Here is a 17,038-nt window from a genome sequence, read left to right on the forward strand (position 1 = left end):
TTCACTGTGACAGATGCACTGAAAAGTTTTCCAGATGTAAGATTTGGGAGCGAGTTAAACAGCAGAAGCTCTCCCCAACCATGAGCACATTTACAAGGAGGACTACTACAAGAAATCAGCACCCATCATTAAAACCCCTGCCATATAGGCCATGCTCTTTTCTCATTTCTGCCAATGGGATGGAGGAACAGGAACCTTAGGTCTCAAACTAACAGGTTCAGGAACAGTTACCACCCTTCAACCATCAGGATCCTGAACCATCATGGACAACTCCACTACCTTAATACCGAACTGATTCCACAATCTATAGGAGTTCATGGACTCCACAACTCACATTCTCATTCTCTCTTTCTTCCTTTATTTATCTATTTATTTATTTATTTATTTATTTATTTATTTATCTATCTATCTATCTATCTATCTATCTATCTATCTATCTATCTATTTATTTATTTATTTATCTATCTAGTTATCATTTTATTTATCTGTCTATCGGTTGATTTAATCTGCACAGTTTGCCTTATTTTGGACATTGGCAGTTTTTCCATCTTTGTGTGTAGTTTTTCATTGATTCTGTCTACTGTGAATGCCCACAAGAATATGGTTTTCAGGTAGTATATGGTGACAAATAAATACTTTGATAATAAATCTACTTTGCACTTTGAAAGAGAACCAGAAGCACTGAAGAGCTCACCCAGAGCAGCATCTTTGGAGAGAGAATCAGTCAGTCTTTGGAGTCAGGGGCCCTTCCTCAGAACCCGGGGAGAGAGGAAGGGATTTTGCTTTTAAAACAGAGCTGGGGGCGAGGAGTGAACCTTGTGTGAGACAAAAGACTGGTTCAGACAAATCAGATGCTGGAAAGCATTAGTACTGACCGTAGTGAAGCACTTTCTGAAAACAGGGTTAAAAAGGGTCAATGAAATGGGAAAAGATGAGAGCACTTTATGGAAATTGGAGAATTTAATGTTCATTTCAGAAGGTTTAATGTGTCAGACTGAAGATAAGATGCATTTTCTGTTGTTTACATTAGGCCTCACTATGGCAGTGAAATAACAGGTATAAAACGTTAGAGGAATTCAGCAGGCCAGGGAGAATCTATGGAGAGGAACAGCACGTCGATGTTTCGGACTGAGACCCTTCATCAGTCCTGACTCCCATGGGCTCTTAGTTCATGGCCATCCACCCAGGAAATTCAGGCCGAGGGAAAGTTAGGCTCATGTTCAGCAAAAGAACAGCTGCTAGAGCCGGTTCCTCCAGGCTCCAGAGAGTCAGGTTCAATCCTGACTTTCTGTGTGGAGTTTGCACGTTCTCTGTGAGGCTGCATGGATTTTCACAAGATGCTCCCGTTTCCTCTCACATCCCAAGGATGTGTAGTTCTGTTGCTTAACTTGCTGCTGTAAATTGTGGTTAAATGGCAGAATCTGTGACAGGGTGATAGAAGTGTGGGGCAAATCGGGAAAAGTCAGTGTGATAACAGGTGTTTTAGGGTTAATACAGACTAAACAACAGAAGAGTCTCTCTCTCAAAAATACTGGGAACAAAAAAGGCTTAAACTACAGGGAGTAGGTAAATAAAACTCATTCATTTTCCTGCACAATGGCAAAGGCATGATTGGAATAATGTGTTTAAAACATGAAAAGGGTGGATTGATACAAGTTTCTTTGTTGGTGGAATTAAGATGGGTCCCATCTCAAAATAAGACCGTATCATCCAGCCTTCTCAATATTTGCACAACGTCTCAGTCTTGATAAAACTTTAAGAAGCCACTAGCAATTCTGTGGTGGGAAATCTCTTGTCAGCAGCTGAAGAATGAGGTGGGTACTGATCCCAAGGGCAGATACCGTGAACTCTGTGCCTCAAGAGAGCGTCACTACTTGGAGATATGCCGTGCTGCTTCCTGATGTATATCAGGGAGGTGCGGGTGTGTCTGCTGCCTCTCCAGATCACGACAATGTCACTCTGGGCCACAAGAAGGTTTTGAGGCCCCTGCTGACATCCTGCAGCAAGCGCCTTTCTGTATCTCCGAAGAGATACTCTATAGCCAATTTAATGCTCCACCTTACTGCTGATCAATGAAGTGATATTTCACTCTTCACAGGGACTTATTGCACGACATGAACAAAGGAGCGGAATTCCTGAGATGAATTTGGATTAACTGCCCATGATATCAAGGCAGCACTTGATCAAGTACAGCCTGAGGGATCCTTTACTAAACAGGACTCAGTGGGAATTTGGTGAGGGGGGGGTGGAATTTCTCCCCTGGCTGAAAAAATAGCCAGCACAAAGGAAGATGGCCTTGATATCTGGCGGTGAATTGTCTCAGCTATGGGACATCTCTGGAAGAATTCTTCAAGGCAGTGCCCTTGGCCCAAACATCTCCAACTGCTTTGTCAATGGCTTTCTTTCAGTCACAAGGCCAGAAGCAGGCTTGTTTGCTGAAGTTTGCACAATGTTCAGCACCATTCCTGATAATGAAGCAACCCACGTACACTTGCAGGAAGACTCGCACCATATCTGTGCCTGGGTGGACAGGATGCAAGAAGTATTCATGCCATATGTGTCAGACAATGACAATATCCAAAAAGAGAATATCCGGCTGTCACAGCCGAGGAAGTTCACCACCTCCTCTCCTTCCTCAGAACTCTAAAGAGATTTGACGTGTCCCCATCGACCCTTACCAATTTTCATAGATGCACCATAAGAGGCATCCTATCTGAATGCAGAAACAGCCTGGTACGGCAACTGGTCTTTGTGTGACTACAAGCAACTGCAGTACCTCAGTACATCGCGAAAACCAGCCTCCCCTCCGTGGATTGTGCCTCAGTAGGGCAGCCAGCATAATCAAAGACCCCCACCCAGCGCAGACTTTGTTTCTTCTAGGGTATATGGCATGCTTGCCTTCATTGGTAAGGGTGTTGATTTAGGGTAAGGATGTATAGCTTTACAAAACTCTCATTTCATCATATTTGGAGTACTGCATGGATTTGCAGCTGCCCATTATAGGAAGGACGTATGTAAACCTCTTCTGTATCCTGGATCAGAAACAATGAGCCGTGAGGAAAAGCTAGAGAAATTTGTGCTGTTCTCGCTAGGGGTTCACAATCGTTGTTATGCCTTGGGCCAACGCCTTAAGCAAGGGGTCCATGGACCCCAGGTTGGGAACCTCTGCTCTCGAGTGCCAGAGGCTGAGGAGGGACTTGATAGAGGTTTACAATTATGAGAGGAATAGATAGGGTAGAAATGTCAGACTCCAGGGGTCATGTTTTAAGGTCTTGGGGGAGAGGAGTTTAAAGACAATGTGAGGAACAATGCATAGAACTGTAGGTGCTTGGAGCAGGTTACAAGGAGTGGAAGCAGGCAGTTTGGTGGAATTTAAAACATTTTTAAACATGAATTTGAAGGGAATGGATGGACAGAATGAAGAAGATATCTAATATAAATTGGGATCGAGATTGGCACATTGTTGGTCAAATGGTCTTGTCCAGTGCTGTATTACTCTATGTCCGAATAAAGTGTTACAGTTACCGGGAGCAGAGAAAGTGCAGTGTGGGGCAAGGCCATAATGAGGGAGATTCTGAGGTCAAGAGTTCATCTAATTGTACTAGGGAACCATTCAGCAGGTCATGATATCAGTGTCATAGAAGCAGTGCTTGAGGTGGGGGCATATGCTTTCAGGCATGTGCCTTCAGCCTGAAGGGTGGGGGGACTGGGGAGGGAAGAGGGAATGTCCAGGGCTGGTGGGGCTTTTGATTATACAGGCTACTTTACCGAGACACCAAAAAGCATAGACACAAATCTGTGGAAGGGAGAACACAAGGAAATCTGCAGATGCTGGAAATTCAAACAACAACACAAAATGCTGGTGGAACACAGCAGGCCAGGCAGCATCTATAGGGTGAAGCACTGTCGACTTTTCAGATGAAGGGTCTCGGCCCGAAACGTCGACAGTGCTTCTCCCTATAGATGCTGCCTGGCCTGCTGTGTTCCACCGGCATTTTGTGTGTGTTGTTCCGTGGAAGGGAAGTTGGTTTTGGTGATGTGCTCAGCTGTGCCCACAACTCCACAGTTCATTGCAGTCTCAGTCAGAGCAGTTACCATAGCAAGCTGCGATGCATCCAGATAGGATGCTTTTATGATGCAACTACAAGAATTGGTGAACGTCAAGGGAATACTCCAAATTACTTCAGTATCCTGAGGAAATGGAGGCAGCAGTTTGTGTTTATAACAAGGGGCTCAGGAATGAGTTCTTGCAAAAAATCATCGCAAAATGTAATGTGTGTTTGTAAAGAGAATAAGAATTGACAAGGATGGGTGTTTTTACTTTACAGACCAAGAGGCTGAAAATTAACCAAGGGCTATGGGTTCGTATAGAACATTGGTTCATTACTTATTAGTACCTGCTTTCAACTCAATTTCTCAATACATCACTTAGATTTCAGATTTTGCTGAACTCTCCACCAAAGCCTCTTGTTTACACAATGCCTTGGATCCCAAGTGAACTGAACTCCAGTCCTAGTCAAGCAACAGGAAGTACCGGGGCAGCTGACGCTGCCGAGATGGGACCATGCACAACACACCTTGTCTTTTGTAGGAGGCAGGGTGAAAGAAACTAATTGCAAATCATGAAGCTTCATTTCGGGGAGGGGGTTGGGATCCAGAGGAAGTGTGCATAGTGCACTGGCTGCAAATCAAACTCGCAATGAAGACAGGGCATCCAAAGGGAGCAGGTGATCTGGGAGAGGGTATGGAGCATTCCAGACATGGACGCTCAGGACATGAGCAGCTCAAATCCCAGCTCTCTGCCCTGCTCTCACTGAGCATCAGTGTCCTCTACATTGATGAAACCAAGCATAGACCAGGTGACTGTATCGTGGAGCACCTACGCTCTGTCCACAAAGGACATCTTGAGCTTCCAGTTGTTCATTAATTCAACCCTCCTTCCCACTGCCACATCTACCTAGCTGTACTTGGCCTTTTCCACTGTTACGGTGAGGCCAAACACAAACTTGAAGAACGACATCTCATATAATATTTGCATTCAGCTGTCAATTCCCTATGAATCTGCCGCTCATTTGCAAAATTTACAGTGGTCAATTATCGAGTGGTGAAGTGGAGATACATCTCTACCAAAGGAGTCACTCCTTCCCTCTGCTAGCCTGCAGGTCACCCTTGGACAAAGTGGAGCACCTGCTTAAACCACTCCCCCCACCCCCGATCTGGATCACATGAAGCCATGGGAAGAGCAAGTGGTGGGTGGTCGTATGAGCAGCTGGTGTATATCACAAGTCCTGGTCTTGCAACCACTGACGCCAGGCAGACAATCTCTGAAGAGTATTGATAATGCTGGGGTCACCTGCCTTGTAAGGACACTGCCCAGAAGAAGACAATGACAAACCACTTCTGTAGAAGAATTTCCCAAGAACAATTATCCTTGACTTCCCATGACATACAACACGGCACACAATGATGATGATGAATTAACCCACCAGCCGACACGACTTTGGGATGTTTGAGGAAACTGGATCATTCAAGGTAGACCTTCATTATTACAGTGAAAGGAAGCAAACTCCATACGGACAATACCCCAGGTAAGGATCGAAGCCAGTCTATTGAGCTTCAAGGCAGTGGCTCTACCCATTGTGCCACTGTGCAATTCACAAAGATATAAGGGATTGAGTGCCACCATCTTGATTTGGTGGACATCGCAGAGTTCTGGGTAATGTATATATCTGTGTTAGTATCATTAAATCAATCACCAGATTACTGTTTGAATATTCTTGCTGTGTTCAAATTACCTGATGCACTTCCTACTCTGCAGCAGAAATAATATTGCACTAGTAGTGCATTGCACAGTAAACCCATTGGTATATCCTGACCTTTTTCATCATTGCACTTTTCCATTTCCCAACATGTCCAACTCTGCTGGCTCAACACCTTCTTTCAAAGAAAAATGCAAGATGTTTCACTAACCGTAAGTTTCTCAGTTGGTACAGGCAGGAAAAGAATCTAAACTGACCACTCCATTTCCGTGATTGTTACTCCTCTGAATCCACTGGTTTCTCTCCACACTGCCAATTTCCATATTGTCAAAACTTTACCTTTCACTGCAGAACGTGCACATGGACCTCAAAAGACAAAGAGGCCAACACTGAATCCTGTGGAGCCCCACTGTCTATAGCCCATGCAGTCAGTGAAACTTCCATAAAACTTTATCATTTGCTTTCTGCCCACAGAATCTATTTGTAATCAACTTGCAAGCTTCCACATAATGTTTGATTTCCCTATCTTTCTTTCACGATGTATTCTGCAAAGCACCTATTTTCCATTCCATCCTTCGTAACACTTCCAGTCTTATCCTCAAAGGATTCAGCTTGGCCAAGCCTGATTTCAAATGTAAATTCAGATGAACTGTCCTTAATCAACTTCTGTCACACTAAACTAAGATTTATGTGGTTTCCTCTCAGCCTTTTTTAAACAGATTGCCCCCCATTGATGTCACATGGACTGGCTTCTGATTACTTGGTCTGTCTTTCACGATCTTTAAAACAAAGGTGTCCTGTCAGTCCACTGACAACCAACCAACAAAACATCTGTAGCCAAAGAATATAGGGAAATCAAAGTCCTTGACATTTCCGTCCTTCCTTCTTTCTCTCTGTCAAGAATTAAATGCTGGGCCAGATGGGGTGAAAAGGTAAGGGTCGAGCTGGTTCCCTGCTGAGTTTTACACTGCTCTCCTTGGCGCTGAGGCTAAGGTTGTATTGTGCCCTGACTGCTCTGGGCTTCGTGCCTGTGAGCTCCATGGAGATTTGCCCCTGTGTGATGTACTGAGACTGAGCCTATAGGCCCACTCCGGCTGCACCTGGCTTCGGGTTTATGGTCTCAATTTTGTTCTGAATTCTGATGCTTGCTTTATTGTTTGCATGATTTGATTTGATTTTTTTTCTCTCTGCACATTGGGTGTTGGTCTTTTAAAAAATTGGGTTCTTTCAGGTTTCTTGTTTTCTGGCTGCCTGTAAGCAGACAGATCTCAAGGTTGGATCATTTATACATTCTTTGATAATAAAGCATCCTTTGAACTTTTGAACGTTTGAATCTGGGATACAATTCAACTCAGATTGATGATTAATCTACTTTTAACGATGCCAAAGCTCATAAAATGCTATCCCTCTCTCTCTACATTTCTCCAGTTCTCTACTTCCTCTTTCTCTCTTTTATTCTCTATTCTCCTCTCCCTATCCATCACTTTCTCTCCCCCTCTCTCTGTATCTCTCCCACTCTTACACGCTGTTTCTGATGGCATTATCCATTTCTTCCCTGAAGTCAATGCAAATTAATCATTCAGAATATACACATATTTCCACTCTCTGGCTGCTAATGTAATATCTCAACACACCTAAACCTTCACTTGACATATTAATAGGGCATAACACTTTCCTTGAATTTACCAGCCAGTATTGCATCATCCACTACTTTTACCTTCCTCATCGGACTTCAACTTTACATTTCCTTTTCAACTTTCTTCTCTACATTGTGAGCATGTTATTTTTCGGTCTCAGAAGGATATTTGTACTCAATCTTCAAGTGTGATCTGGTCACCTGTCACTTTAGTTACTCCCCTTCATTCAAGCTCTATCACAAGGAGGTTTTGATGGTCACCTTGAAGCTTTGCGGAGTCAATCAAGCATTCAACAATTTTGTACGGTAACCATTGCTTCCGTGTGTCATCCAGCTGTAACTAGTTAATAATTCCAATAACTCATTGCACTCCATTTGTGTCTTGTGTTCCTGATTCAGAGTTGTCCACAGCACTGTGTTCCTGATTCAGAGTTGTCCACAGCACAGTGTTCCTGATTCAGAGTTGTACACAGCACTGTGTTCCTGATTCAGAGTTGTACACAGCACTGTGTTCCTGATTCAGTGTTGTCCACAGCACTGTGTTCCTGATTCAGAGTTGTACACAGCACTGTGTTCCTGATTCAGAGTTGTACACAGCACTGTGTTCCTGATTCAGAGTTGTCCACAGCACTGTGTTCCTGATTCAGTGTTGTCCACAGCACTGTGTTCCTGATTCACAGTTGTCCACAGCACTGTGTTCCTGATTCACAGTTGTACACAGCACTGTGTTACTGGCTCAGAGTTGTACACAACACTGTGTTCCTGGTTCAGAGTTGTGCACAGCACTGTGTTCCTGGCTCAGAGTTGTCCAGAGCACTGGGTTCCTGCCTCAGAGTTGTACACAGCACTGTGTTCCTGGTTCAGAGTTGTCCACAGCACTGTGTTCCTGGCTCAGAGTTGTACACAGCACTGTGTTCCTGATTCAGAGTTGTCCACAGCACTGTGTTCCTGGCTCAGAGTTGTACACAGCACTGTGTTCCTGATTCAGTGGTGTACACAGCACTGTGTTCCTGATTCAGAGTTGTACACAGCACTGTGTTCCTGGCTCAGAGTTGTACACAGCACAGTGTTCCTGATTCAGTGTTGTACACAGCACTGTGTTCCTGATTCAGAGTTGTCCACAGCACTGTGTTCCTGGCTCAGAGTTGTACACAGCACTGTGTTCCTGATTCAGAGTTGTCCACAGCACCGTGATCCTGATTCAGAGTTGTACACAGCACTGTGTTCCTGATTCAGAGTTGTACACAGCACTGTGTTCCTGATTCAGGGTTGTCCACGGCACTGTGTTCCTGGCTCAGAGTTGTCCACAGCACTGTGTTCCTGCCTCAGAGTTGTACACAGCACTGTGATCCTGATTCAGAGTTGTACACAGCACTGTGTTCCTGGCTCAGAGTTGTCCACAGCACTGTGTTCCTGGCTCAGTGTTGTCCACAGCACTGTGTTCCTGATTCAGAGTTGTCCACAGCACTGTGTTCCTGCCTCAGAGTTGTACACAGCACTGTGTTCCTGATTCAGTGTTGTACACAGCACTGTGTTCCTGCCTCAGAGTTGTCCACAGCACTGTGTTCCTGGCTCAGAGTTGTACACAGCACTGTGTTCCTGATTCAGTGTTGTACACAGCACTGTGTTCCTGATTCAGTGTTGTCCACAGCACTGTGTTCCTGATTCAGAGTTGTCCACAGCACTGTGTTCCTGATTCAGTGTTGTCCACAGCACTGTGTTCCTGATTCAGAGTTGTCCACAGCACTGTGTTCCTGGCTCAGAGTTGTACACAGCACTGTGTTCCTGATTCAGTGTTGTACACAGCACTGTGTTCCTGATTCAGAGTTGTCCACAGCACTGTGTTCCTGGCTCAGAGTTGTCCACAGCACTGTGTTCCTGCCTCAGAGTTGTCCACAGCACTGTGTTCCTGATTCAGAGTTGTACACAGCACTGTGATCCTGATTCAGAGTTGTACACAGCACTGTGTTCCTGGCTCAGAGTTGTCCACAGCACTGTGTTCCTGCCTCAGAGTTGTCCACAGCACTGTGTTCCTGGCTCAGTGTTGTCCACAGCACTGTGTTCCTGATTCAGAGTTGTACACAGCACTGTGTTCCTGATTCAGAGTTGTCCACGGCACTGTGTTCCTGGCTCAGAATTGTACACAGCACTGTGTTCCTGATTCAGAGTTGTACACAGCACTGTGTTCCTGATTCAGTGTTGTCCACGGCACTGTGTTCCTGATTCAGAGTTGTACACAGCACTGTGATCCTGATTCAGAGTTGTACACAGCACTGTGTTCCTGATTCAGAGTTGTACACGGCACTGTGTTCCTGATTCAGTGTTGTACACAGCACTGTGTTCCTGGCTCAGAGTTGTCCACAGCACTGTGTTCCTGCCTCAGAGTTGTCCACAGCACTGTGTTCCTGGCTCAGTGTTGTCCACAGCACTGTGTTCCTAGCTCAGTGTTGTCCACAGCACTGTGTTCCTGATTCAGAGTTGTCCACAGCACTGTGTTCCTGATTCAGTGTTGTCCACGGCACTGTGTTCCTGATTCAGAGTTGTACACAGCACTGTGTTCCTGATTCAGTGTTGTCCACGGCACTGTGTTCCTGATTCAGAGTTGTACACAGCACTGTGATCCTGATTCAGAGTTGTACACAGCACTGTGTTCCTGGCTCAGAGTTGTACACAGCACTGTGATCCTGATTCAGAGTTGTACACAGCACTGTGTTCCTGGCTCAGTGTTGTCCACAGCACTGTGTTCCTGGCTCAGAGTTGTCCACAGCACTGTGTTCCTGCCTCAGAGTTGTCCACAGCACTGTGTTCCTGCCTCAGAGTTGTCCACAGCACTGTGTTCCTGGCTCAGTGTTGTCCACAGCACTGTGTTCCTGGCTCAGAGTTGTCCACAGCACTGTGTTCCTGCCTCAGAGTTGTCCACAGCACTGTTTTCCTGGCTCAGTGTTGTCCACAGCACTGTGTTCCTGGCTCAGTGTTGTACACAGCACTGTGTTCCTGATTCAGAGTTGTCCACAGCACTGTGTTCCTGGCTCAGAGTTGTACACAGCACTGTGTTCCTGATTCAGTGTTGTCCACGGCACTGTGTTCCTGGCTCAGAGTTGTACACAGCACTGTGTTCCTGATTCAGAGTTGTACACAGCACTGTGTTCCTGATTCAGTGTTGTCCACAGCACTGTGTTCCTGATTCAGAGTTGTACACAGCACTGTGTTCCTGATTCAGAGTTGTACACAGCACTGTGTTCCTGATTCAGAGTTGTCCACAGCACTGTGTTCCTGATTCAGTGTTGTCCACAGCACTGTGTTCCTGATTCAGAGTTGTCCACAGCACTGTGTTCCTGATTCACAGTTGTACACAGCACTGTGTTACTGGCTCAGAGTTGTACACAACACTGTGTTCCTGGTTCAGAGTTGTGCACAGCACTGTGTTCCTGGCTCAGAGTTGTCCAGAGCACTGGGTTCCTGATTCAGAGTTGTACACAGCACTGTGTTCCTGATTCAGTGTTGTATACAGCACTGTGTTCCTGATTCAGAGTTGTACACAGCACTGTGTTCCTGCCTCAGAGTTGTACACAGCACTGTGTTCCTGGTTCAGAGTTGTCCACAGCACTGTGTTCCTGGCTCAGAGTTGTACACAGCACTGTGTTCCTGATTCAGAGTTGTCCACAGCACTGTGTTCCTGGCTCAGAGTTGTACACAGCACTGTGTTCCTGATTCAGTGGTGTACACAGCACTGTGTTCCTGATTCAGAGTTGTACACAGCACTCTGTTCCTGGCTCAGAGTTGTACACAGCACAGTGTTCCTGATTCAGTGTTGTACACAGCACTGTGTTCCTGATTCAGAGTTGTCCACAGCACTGTGTTCCTGGCTCAGAGTTGTACACAGCACTGTGTTCCTGATTCAGAGTTGTCCACAGCACCGTGATCCTGATTCAGAGTTGTACACAGCACTGTGTTCCTGATTCAGAGTTGTACACAGCACTGTGTTCCTGATTCAGGGTTGTCCACGGCACTGTGTTTCTGGCTCAGAGTTGTCCACAGCACTGTGTTCCTGCCTCAGAGTTGTACACAGCACTGTGATCCTGATTCAGAGTTGTACACAGCACTGTGTTCCTGGCTCAGAGTTGTCCACAGCACTGTGTTCCTGATTCAGTGTTGTCCACAGCACTGTGTTCCTGGCTCAGAGTTGTCCACAGCACTGTGTTCCTGATTCAGTGTTGTACACAGCACTGTGTTCCTGATTCAGTGTTGTCCACAGCACTGTGTTCCTGATTCAGAGTTGTCCACAGCACTGTGTTCCTGATTCAGTGTTGTCCACAGCACTGTGTTCCTGATTCAGAGTTGTCCACAGCACTGTGTTCCTGGCTCAGAGTTGTACACAGCACTGTGTTCCTGATTCAGTGTTGTACACAGCACTGTGTTCCTGATTCAGAGTTGTCCACAGCACTGTGTTCCTGGCTCAGAGTTGTCCACAGCACTGTGTTCCTGCCTCAGAGTTGTCCACAGCACTGTGTTCCTGATTCAGAGTTGTACACAGCACTGTGATCCTGATTCAGAGTTGTACACAGCACTGTGTTCCTGGCTCAGAGTTGTCCACAGCACTGTGTTCCTGCCTCAGAGTTGTCCACAGCACTGTGTTCCTGGCTCAGTGTTGTCCACAGCACTGTGTTCCTGATTCAGAGTTGTACACAGCACTGTGTTCCTGATTCAGAGTTGTCCACGGCACTGTGTTCCTGGCTCAGAATTGTACACAGCACTGTGTTCCTGATTCAGAGTTGTACACAGCACTGTGTTCCTGATTCAGTGTTGTCCACGGCACTGTGTTCCTGATTCAGAGTTGTACACAGCACTGTGATCCTGATTCAGAGTTGTACACAGCACTGTGTTCCTGATTCAGAGTTGTACACGGCACTGTGTTCCTGATTCAGTGTTGTACACAGCACTGTGTTCCTGGCTCAGAGTTGTCCACAGCACTGTGTTCCTGCCTCAGAGTTGTCCACAGCACTGTGTTCCTGGCTCAGTGTTGTCCACAGCACTGTGTTCCTAGCTCAGTGTTGTCCACAGCACTGTGTTCCTGATTCAGAGTTGTCCACAGCACTGTGTTCCTGATTCAGTGTTGTCCACGGCACTGTGTTCCTGATTCAGAGTTGTACACAGCACTGTGTTCCTGATTCAGTGTTGTCCACGGCACTGTGTTCCTGATTCAGAGTTGTACACAGCACTGTGATCCTGATTCAGAGTTGTACACAGCACTGTGTTCCTGGCTCAGAGTTGTACACAGCACTGTGATCCTGATTCAGAGTTGTACACAGCACTGTGTTCCTGATTCAGAGTTGTACACAGCACTGTGTTCCTGATTCAGTGTTGTCCACAGCACTGTGTTCCTGATTCAGAGTTGTACACAGCACTGTGTTCCTGATTCAGAGTTGTACACAGCACTGTGTTCCTGATTCAGAGTTGTCCACAGCACTGTGTTCCTGATTCAGTGTTGTCCACAGCACTGTGTTCCTGATTCAGAGTTGTCCACAGCACTGTGTTCCTGATTCACAGTTGTACACGGCACTGTGTTACTGGCTCAGAGTTGTACACAACACTGTGTTCCTGGTTCAGAGTTGTGCACAGCACTGTGTTCCTGGCTCAGAGTTGTCCAGAGCACTGGGTTCCTGATTCAGAGTTGTACACAGCACTGTGTTCCTGATTCAGTGTTGTATACAGCACTGTGTTCCTGATTCAGAGTTGTACACAGCACTGTGTTCCTGCCTCAGAGTTGTACACAGCACTGTGTTCCTGGTTCAGAGTTGTCCACAGCACTGTGTTCCTGGCTCAGAGTTGTACACAGCACTGTGTTCCTGATTCAGAGTTGTCCACAGCACTGTGTTCCTGGCTCAGAGTTGTACACAGCACTGTGTTCCTGATTCAGTGGTGTACACAGCACTGTGTTCCTGATTCAGAGTTGTACACAGCACTGTGTTCCTGGCTCAGAGTTGTACACTGCACAGTGTTCCTGATTCAGTGTTGTACACAGCACTGTGTTCCTGATTCAGAGTTGTCCACAGCACTGTGTTCCTGGCTCAGAGTTGTACACAGCACTGTGTTCCTGATTCAGAGTTGTCCACAGCACCGTGATCCTGATTCAGAGTTGTACACAGCACTGTGTTCCTGATTCAGAGTTGTACACAGCACTGTGTTCCTGATTCAGGGTTGTCCACGGCACTGTGTTCCTGGCTCAGAGTTGTCCACAGCACTGTGTTCCTGCCTCAGAGTTGTACACAGCACTGTGATCCTGATTCAGAGTTGTACACAACACTGTGTTCCTGGCTCAGAGTTGTCCACAGCACTGTGTTCCTGGCTCAGTGTTGTCCACAGCACTGTGTTCCTGATTCAGAGTTGTCCACAGCACTGTGTTCCTGCCTCAGAGTTGTACACAGCACTGTGTTCCTGATTCAGTGTTGTACACAGCACTGTGTTCCTGCCTCAGAGTTGTCCACAGCACTGTGTTCCTGGCTCAGAGTTGTACACAGCACTGTGTTCCTGATTCAGTGTTGTCCACAGCACTGTGTTCCTGGCTCAGAGTTGTCCACAGCACTGTGTTCCTGATTCAGTGTTGTACACAGCACTGTGTTCCTGATTCAGTGTTGTCCACAGCACTGTGTTCCTGATTCAGTGTTGTCCACGGCACTGTGTTCCTGATTCAGAGTTGTACACAGCACTGTGATCCTGATTCAGAGTTGTACACAGCACTGTGTTCCTGATTCAGAGTTGTACACGGCACTGTGTTCCTGATTCAGTGTTGTACACAGCACTGTGTTCCTGGCTCAGAGTTGTCCACAGCACTGTGTTCCTGCCTCAGAGTTGTCCACAGCACTGTGTTCCTGGCTCAGTGTTGTCCACAGCACTGTGTTCCTAGCTCAGTGTTGTCCACAGCACTGTGTTCCTGATTCAGAGTTGTCCACAGCACTGTGTTCCTGATTCAGTGTTGTCCACGGCACTGTGTTCCTGATTCAGAGTTGTACACAGCACTGTGTTCCTGATTCAGTGTTGTCCACGGCACTGTGTTCCTGATTCAGAGTTGTACACAGCACTGTGATCCTGATTCAGAGTTGTACACAGCACTGTGTTCCTGGCTCAGAGTTGTACACAGCACTGTGATCCTGATTCAGAGTTGTACACAGCACTGTGTTCCTGATTCAGAGTTGTACACAGCACTGTGTTCCTGATTCAGTGTTGTCCACAGCACTGTGTTCCTGATTCAGAGTTGTACACAGCACTGTGTTCCTGATTCAGAGTTGTACACAGCACTGTGTTCCTGATTCAGAGTTGTCCACAGCACTGTGTTCCTGATTCAGTGTTGTCCACAGCACTGTGTTCCTGATTCAGAGTTGTCCACAGCACTGTGTTCCTGATTCACAGTTGTACACGGCACTGTGTTACTGGCTCAGAGTTGTACACAACACTGTGTTCCTGGTTCAGAGTTGTGCACAGCACTGTGTTCCTGGCTCAGAGTTGTCCAGAGCACTGGGTTCCTGATTCAGAGTTGTACACAGCACTGTGTTCCTGATTCAGTGTTGTATACAGCACTGTGTTCCTGATTCAGAGTTGTACACAGCACTGTGTTCCTGCCTCAGAGTTGTACACAGCACTGTGTTCCTGGTTCAGAGTTGTCCACAGCACTGTGTTCCTGGCTCAGAGTTGTACACAGCACTGTGTTCCTGATTCAGAGTTGTCCACAGCACTGTGTTCCTGGCTCAGAGTTGTACACAGCACTGTGTTCCTGATTCAGTGGTGTACACAGCACTGTGTTCCTGATTCAGAGTTGTACACAGCACTGTGTTCCTGGCTCAGAGTTGTACACTGCACAGTGTTCCTGATTCAGTGTTGTACACAGCACTGTGTTCCTGATTCAGAGTTGTCCACAGCACTGTGTTCCTGGCTCAGAGTTGTACACAGCACTGTGTTCCTGATTCAGAGTTGTCCACAGCACCGTGATCCTGATTCAGAGTTGTACACAGCACTGTGTTCCTGATTCAGAGTTGTACACAGCACTGTGTTCCTGATTCAGGGTTGTCCACGGCACTGTGTTCCTGGCTCAGAGTTGTCCACAGCACTGTGTTCCTGCCTCAGAGTTGTACACAGCACTGTGATCCTGATTCAGAGTTGTACACAACACTGTGTTCCTGGCTCAGAGTTGTCCACAGCACTGTGTTCCTGGCTCAGTGTTGTCCACAGCACTGTGTTCCTGATTCAGAGTTGTCCACAGCACTGTGTTCCTGCCTCAGAGTTGTACACAGCACTGTGTTCCTGATTCAGTGTTGTACACAGCACTGTGTTCCTGCCTCAGAGTTGTCCACAGCACTGTGTTCCTGGCTCAGAGTTGTACACAGCACTGTGTTCCTGATTCAGTGTTGTCCACAGCACTGTGTTCCTGGCTCAGAGTTGTCCACAGCACTGTGTTCCTGATTCAGTGTTGTACACAGCACTGTGTTCCTGATTCAGTGTTGTCCACAGCACTGTGTTCCTGATTCAGAGTTGTCCACAGCACTGTGTTCCTGATTCAGTGTTGTCCACAGCACTGTGTTCCTGATTCAGAGTTGTCCACAGCACTGTGTTCCTGGCTCAGAGTTGTACACAGCACTGTGTTCCTGATTCAGTGTTATACACAGCACTGTGTTCCTGATTCAGAGTTGTCCACAGCACTGTGTTCCTGGCTCAGAGTTGTCCACAGCACTGTGTTCCTGCCTCAGAGTTGTCCACAGCACTGTGTTCCTGATTCAGAGTTGTACACAGCACTGTGATCCTGATTCAGAGTTGTACACAGCACTGTGTTCCTGGCTCAGAGTTGTCCACAGCACTGTGTTCCTGCCTCAGAGTTGTCCACAGCACTGTGTTCCTGGCTCAGTGTTGTCCACAGCACTGTGTTCCTGATTCAGAGTTGTACACAGCACTGTGTTCCTGATTCAGAGTTGTCCACGGCACTGTGTTCCTGGCTCAGAATTGTACACAGCACTGTGTTCCTGATTCAGAGTTGTACACAGCACTGTGTTCCTGATTCAGTGTTGTCCACGGCACTGTGTTCCTGATTCAGAGTTGTACACAGCACTGTGATCCTGATTCAGAGTTGTACACAGCACTGTGTTCCTGATTCAGAGTTGTACACGGCACTGTGTTCCTGATTCAGTGTTGTACACAGCACTGTGTTCCTGGCTCAGAGTTGTCCACAGCACTGTGTTCCTGCCTCAGAGTTGTCCACAGCACTGTGTTCCTGGCTCAGTGTTGTCCACAGCACTGTGTTCCTAGCTCAGTGTTGTCCACAGCACTGTGTTCCTGATTCAGAGTTGTCCACAGCACTGTGTTCCTGATTCAGTGTTGTCCACGGCACTGTGTTCCTGATTCAGAGTTGTACACAGCACTGTGTTCCTGATTCAGTGTTGTCCACGGCACTGTGTTCCTGATTCAGAGTTGTACACAGCACTGTGATCCTGATTCAGAGTTGTACACAGCACTGTGTTCCTGGCTCAGAGTTGTACACAGCACTGTGATCCTGATTCAGAGTTGTACACAGCACTGTGTTCCTGGCTCAGTGTTGTCCACAGCACTGTGTTCCTGCCTCAGAGTTGTCCACAGCACTGTTTTCCTGGCTCAGTGTTGT

Source organism: Hemitrygon akajei, chromosome 10 (genome assembly GCF_048418815.1).
Source record: "Hemitrygon akajei chromosome 10, sHemAka1.3, whole genome shotgun sequence".
NCBI lineage: Eukaryota > Metazoa > Chordata > Chondrichthyes > Myliobatiformes > Dasyatidae > Hemitrygon > Hemitrygon akajei.